Source organism: Dendrobates tinctorius, unplaced genomic scaffold (genome assembly GCF_039654945.1).
Source record: "Dendrobates tinctorius isolate UK_male_01 unplaced genomic scaffold, ASM3965494v1 ptg000008l, whole genome shotgun sequence".
Lineage (NCBI taxonomy): Eukaryota > Metazoa > Chordata > Amphibia > Anura > Dendrobatidae > Dendrobates > Dendrobates tinctorius.
The window spans coordinates 34,018,293-34,024,292 of record NW_027361676.1 but is presented as its reverse complement, the minus strand read 5'-3'; the positions used below and the strand labels follow the sequence as shown (position 1 = coordinate 34,024,292).

The 6,000-nt window shown below is 38.5% G+C and overlaps 1 pseudogene; it reads right to left on the bottom strand.

Annotated features, from left to right (window-relative positions):
• Positions 1-4,085: 4,085 nt before the first annotated feature.
• Positions 4,086-5,067, bottom strand: LOC141089254 (polypyrimidine tract-binding protein 1-like; annotated as a pseudogene).
• Between the last annotated feature and the right edge of the window lie 933 nt (positions 5,068-6,000).

Genomic DNA, 6,000 nt, shown 5'->3' with positions numbered 1-6,000 from the left:
ACTAATGTGGTTCTTTAACCAGAGGGTCTAAAATATATATAGTATGATCAGTAAATTTCAACTACTGAAGTATTAGTATATGAGATATCTGCCTGCACCTTTAAAGCAGAGAGGTACCGCATATAACGAAATGAGTACCAAACGGAAAAGGACGAGATGGCAATAATACAGAATATGTAAATTTACTGTAGTTTCTCCTCTCTCATCATTGCAGACATTTTAGTTGCACCCTCCCAATCCTATTTTTAAGTATGTAAGTTATTTTTTTCTCATATAAGAAAAAAAGTCCATTTTTTCCATGTGTACAGGGCACCTTTTAGACACCGGCCTGCCCACATTATTTTTGAAGCAAAAGACACATCAGGATATTGCCGGCATTGTTTTCACTACAGTATATTTTCTGACGTCTTTTGCAGTGGCTTTGCCAGGGTTTTTTAACTACATGCCGACTTCCAAGAACGGATTTGTTACTTTATTCAGTCACTTCACGGCTTTCAAAGCCTGAGACAGTTAAAAGAAGTTAGAAAAGAGCATATTCACAGCAAGTCGTTTCGATATTGCTGCACATGTTAATTATTTCTTTCCGACATTGTTTTCGGCTCTTTTTTGCACAATTTCCTGGTGAAATCCTCTTTAAAAAGGCGTCATGTCAGCATACGCTTTTCATGAGTATGCTGGTTTAGATCTTCATTAGTTTTTTTGTCCTATTGCCTTTTTTTTACCATTAATGTATCATCATCAATTTTTTTGTGTGCACAAAAAAAGAACAAGTTATGGAGGTTTTCCAAATTATGTTTTGCCTTTGACAATGAAAAACAGACAGCACTAGGATGCAACTAAGATGGCTTCAGAGTACACATGAGGGAAAATATTCAAGTGGAATAAAATTCTCCTGAAGTATTCTAAAAAAAAATAGGCATGTGGATTTTTTGCAATTGGCATCTATGCAGATTCAACAAAGTTGCAGCCGTCAAAAGGTTAAAAAATAAAAATTACTTAAACTCACTCAAAATAATTATATTCAATAATTATAATCACTCACAATACTTATAGCCATTATTTAGAAGTAAAATGCACTTCTCTGACCTGTCTGCTCAGTGCCATCTCTCATCCAGTCCTCAGAGCATCTTCTCATCATCTCCAGTGAGCGCTAAATCCTGAGGCTTATTCATGTTAGACCAGAGCTTCAGGCTTGGATGAGGCCTGGAATGATTGTGTAGATGCTCATGTACGGTCATGGTGAGTGTCGAATTATCATATTCCGTGTGCTTTCTTAGAACTGTGCAGAAGTCCCAGCCTAGCGTGAAGATGCGTGAAGGCTCAGCACTCAGTGGCAGTGACAAGAAGATGTGCCAAGGACCGGATAGTTGGTGAAGACCTTAGGGGCCAATGAGCCGAGTGGGAAGGTGAGTTTTCTACAGCTTTCATTTATTTTTATGTGTCCAGAACCACTGTTGTTTCTGCAATCCTGGCAGAGATACAGCCTGTTAAATCCCCCCCACCCGGATTTTTATCATTGTGTAGGAGATGTGGCTACGTGGGTGCTGACAGATTGCAGGGACAGGAGAGAGATCATATGTGATTACTTGCTGTCAGTGTGTAAGAATTGTTGGGAATCACATCAGCACAGTGAAAAAATGTTTCTGAAAAATAGAAGGTAATATCAAAATAAAAATATCCTTTTTTTATTATAAAAAAGTAATACAATTTAGATAAGCAATACATATTTGGTATCACCATGTCCATAACAATGCATACTATGAAATTAGCATCTTTCTGATTCCAGCTAGTGAACACCATAGCATTTTTTTCCTCCAAAATTCTATTTTTGTCACTTTATCTCACAAAAGATAGAATAAAAAGTCATATGTACCCCAAAAGCCACAAATCGTCCTGACAAAGTATGAGCCTTCATATAAAACTGTCAACATAAAAGCAAAATGGTTATGATCACAAAAATATGGCAATATAATAATATATTTCTTTTATATGTAGTTTTTCTATTGTGCAAACATATTCACTTAAATAGCGCCATTATTTCCACAGCACTTTACAGACATCAATACTGTTCCTCAATGGTACTAACAATCTAAATTCCCTACTAGTTTTTGAAGTGTGGGATGAAACTCAAACTCCTTGCACATTTTGCCCTTGATGGGATTTGAACCCAAGACCCCAACATTACAAGTCTACTGTGCTGACCACTGAGCCACTGCGCTGCCAAACATAAACCACACTGTATAAATGTTGTATTTTGTTAATATTACTGACCCACAAAATGAATTTAACATGTAAATTACACTACAAAGTCAACATCGAAAAAAATAACCTCAACTGGAGAAAAAAAATTGAACGTTTCTCACACTTTTTGACGTCAGCCGCAGATTAATTTCTTGAAAACACTTTTAAGGTCAAAATAATCACTACACCCTATGATGCCTTTATTGGATTAGTTTTCAAAAATTGGGCTGCATCTAGGTAGTTTAATGTGTACCAGTGTATCAGGGCCAAATGAATCATGGAGTCAGGAAACTACTCCAGCAAAATTTGAGCTCTAAATGGCGCTACTTCTTTTCTGAGACTTCACGTGTGTCTAAATATTTTCATTTCCATGTAAAAAAAAATTGGAATGGAATTTTTTATATTTTCATTAGACTTTGCATTAGATCATGTGAAGCTCCTTCATGTTCAATAATCTTGAATACTATAAGGGTTTCATCTTTAAAATGGTAGGATTGCGTGTCAATTATTAACTATCTTATGTGGTATATCTGTTTTGACAGACACATTATTAAAAGTTTGAAAAGTGTTAATTTTTTTACATTTTCTTCAAAAAAAAATTTGGTTATAATTTCAAAACCTAAATTTGGTATTAACATAAAGTACAATGCGCCATTAAAAAAGCTATCTCAAGACTAATGGGACAGGGAAAGGCAATTGTAGAGTTATTACTGCCTAAAATGACACTTGCCAGATTTGAATTTTCCAGTGTAAAAGCACGTTTTGTGTCTTCCTAGTTCTGATGATTTTAGAAAGGCAAAGGAAGTGTAGACCTACGCCTAGGTGGTCCATTTGGACGCTGTACAAGTGAGACTTTTATTCTAAAGAGGTTCAACATTTGTCATTTTCTATTTGGGTCACACTTTTAGCTACTAATAGAAGTTTTTATGAATTTTGAGCAAAAAAAATCTAATTTGATGCAAAATTGCATGAAGGTACCGCCATGTATAAAGTCCTGTGGAACATTTTTACAATATTCCAAGTTTCTATATTCAGAAAACATAGATATTGGAGATCAATAATAAATTTTTATTTACTAATTTAGGTTTTATTTGTACATGTCAAAAGTGTGAAAATTGTCCTGGCTACGAAATGCGAACTGTTGAAAAATACCAGGCAAGGAAACAGTTAAGAGCTAGCCAGATGTTCTTAATGGTAGTTGGGTTGCTTGTAATTACAGTTAGGTTGCTTTCACTGGTTTCACATCTTAAAAATCACTACAAATGGTTCATCCACAGTATGTGAACACAGCCTAACTGTATAAACTGGCATTTGGACTAAATTCTGTTAAATTATCAGTTTTCTTTCAGTGTCAGCTTGTTAAAGGTTTTCTGTCACCACAGCATGACCGTTCAAAGTACCGGCGCATGGTGCTCCACAGCAGGGACAATCCTTTTTTTGTTATTATTATTATTTATTTATATAGCGCCATTAATTCCATGGTGTTGTACTGTTGTACATGAGAAGGGGGGGTTACATACAAAGTTATAGATATCGTTAACAGTAAAGAAATTTACAATGACTGGGTACAGAGGGGAGAGGACCCTGTCCTTGCGGACTTACATTCTATGGAATAGTTCGGAAGAGACAGAAGGTCAGGGGTGCAGCAGCTCTGGTGGTTTTGAGGCAGCGGCTCGGGCGGTGGTGAGGAGGCAGAATGGTTATTGCAGGCTGTAAGCTTTCCTGAAAAGATGGGTTTTCAGGTTCCGTTTGAAGGATCCGAGGGTGGTGGACAATAGGACATGTTGAGGCATGGTACAAGGACAAGGTACGACACTCGTCCCATTTTATTGACAATATTTTTTTCATCTGGTCAGGCTCTCTGGGCTGAGATTGCTAACCAGCAGGACACAGTTTCCAGGAGTCCCTAGACCAGGAATGCCAAGCCTGCAATCGGCTGCTGCTGCTGCAGCTGCTGTTGGAAGTGCAAGGGGTGTAAGTGTTCCAAGGACACCTTGTGGGATTGCAAAGGCAGGAGGAAAGCCAGCAGTAGCATATGGGTTGTTGGAAATCAGTCCAGGTGCTCCAAAGGTAGCAATGGTTTGATCCAATGAAGGCTGTCCATCACCAGATGGCAGATCAGGGCGTGTGAAATCTCTACTTTTATCATTGTTGTATTTCATATTAAGGCTTGTGAGTTTTGAAAAGTCAATTCTGAGTGTACAGCAAGCATTATAGATGTTCTGGCCGCCCAGAGACAGTTTGGCATGTTGGGCACTTATAGGATCAGAATACTGCAGAAGTGCCTGAAACTGAGTGTTCTTTGTAAAGGTTATTATTTTAAGTACAGTTCCAAATTTAGAAAATATCTGATGCAAGACATCAAATGTAACTGGATAAAACAAATTTTCTACAATTATTCTCAGAACTGTACTCTGTCCAGATACACGCATGCCTGCATCCAGTGTAGTAGCGGCATTGGAGAGTGCATCACTAGTAGGCTGTACAGAATTCACAGCCAGCAGAGTTGCCTGTGCCCTCTGGCTTTTGCCTTTTAACATCAAAATATTAGTCACTTTTCCAAATGGAAGGCCAAGAGCTATAACTTCAGCCTCTGTAACATCCCCTGGAAGCTTTCTGACATGGATCACTTTGGAACCTACTCCTACAGATCTGTTGTCCCCCTTTAAATTTTTTGTTGTCATTTCTATTTGCTGCAGAAGCAGAGCTGCTCATGAAAAAGGTCCGTTAGTAACACAAGAGAAAAGTTCGTCAGATCCCTGCTTAGTTCCAACTGTAATGTCTTGAACAATGCCTTCCATAACACACTCGAGAACCATCTGGGCTGGAGAGAGAGAAGGCGCCGCGGCGCAATAAGTGAGGAACTCTCAGCGACCGCCTCATATAGAGTGAAAGTCTTAAAAAAAAAAACCTTACACCTTCCCACCTCCTTGGTTCCATCTCCATCTTTCTCTGTCTCTATGAAGTCAAAGCTGTCAATCAAAGAAGAAGAGAGGGAGATAGAGGGAAAACAAGCATGTGGGAAGGTCTAGTTAAATGTTTTGCCATGATATGTGCACCGGGCACGTGTACTTGGTTTGTACAGTCATCCTGTTCTGACAGAGTCCCTTTTGAGGCCACATTCACATGGTCAGTATTTGGTCAGTATTTGTAACACTAAACAGCAAAGCCACAAAAAGAGGACTAAAAATTCTCAGGATGCTGCAGACCCATGTAGTTAAGATGGAGGCAACACAGGTGCAAAAATACTGAGGAGGCAACCACTCACGGCCTACCAATCCATGGAGGGTGTGGTTTCTTAGTATATTATTATACAATAGAGGCTTGTATGGGGCGTGGTTCACATACAGGTGATGAATAGCATCCAGGTTAACAGCCTATTAGTGACCCCCATACTATTAGATCAGTATTTGTTGTAAGCCAAAACCAGGAGTGGGTGAAAAATCCAGAAGTGATGACGTGTTTCTTCTTTTCCTTTGATTGTTCCACTCCTGTTTTCAGCTTATAAACACTGATGTAATATACTGACTAAACACTGAACATGTATAAACCTGTTTATCAGTGTCAGTTTGTAACTGTTAGTACAGTAGGTGTTAGGCTGGAGTCACACATAATGTATAAAAATCGGTCCGTTTTTTAATTCCGAGAATCGCATCAATGTTTCATGAACAGTGATCCGTATGTAATCCGTTTTTGATGCGAGGATGCAATTTCCTTGCATCAAAATATCCGTGTCACATCCGTATGGCATCCGTATGG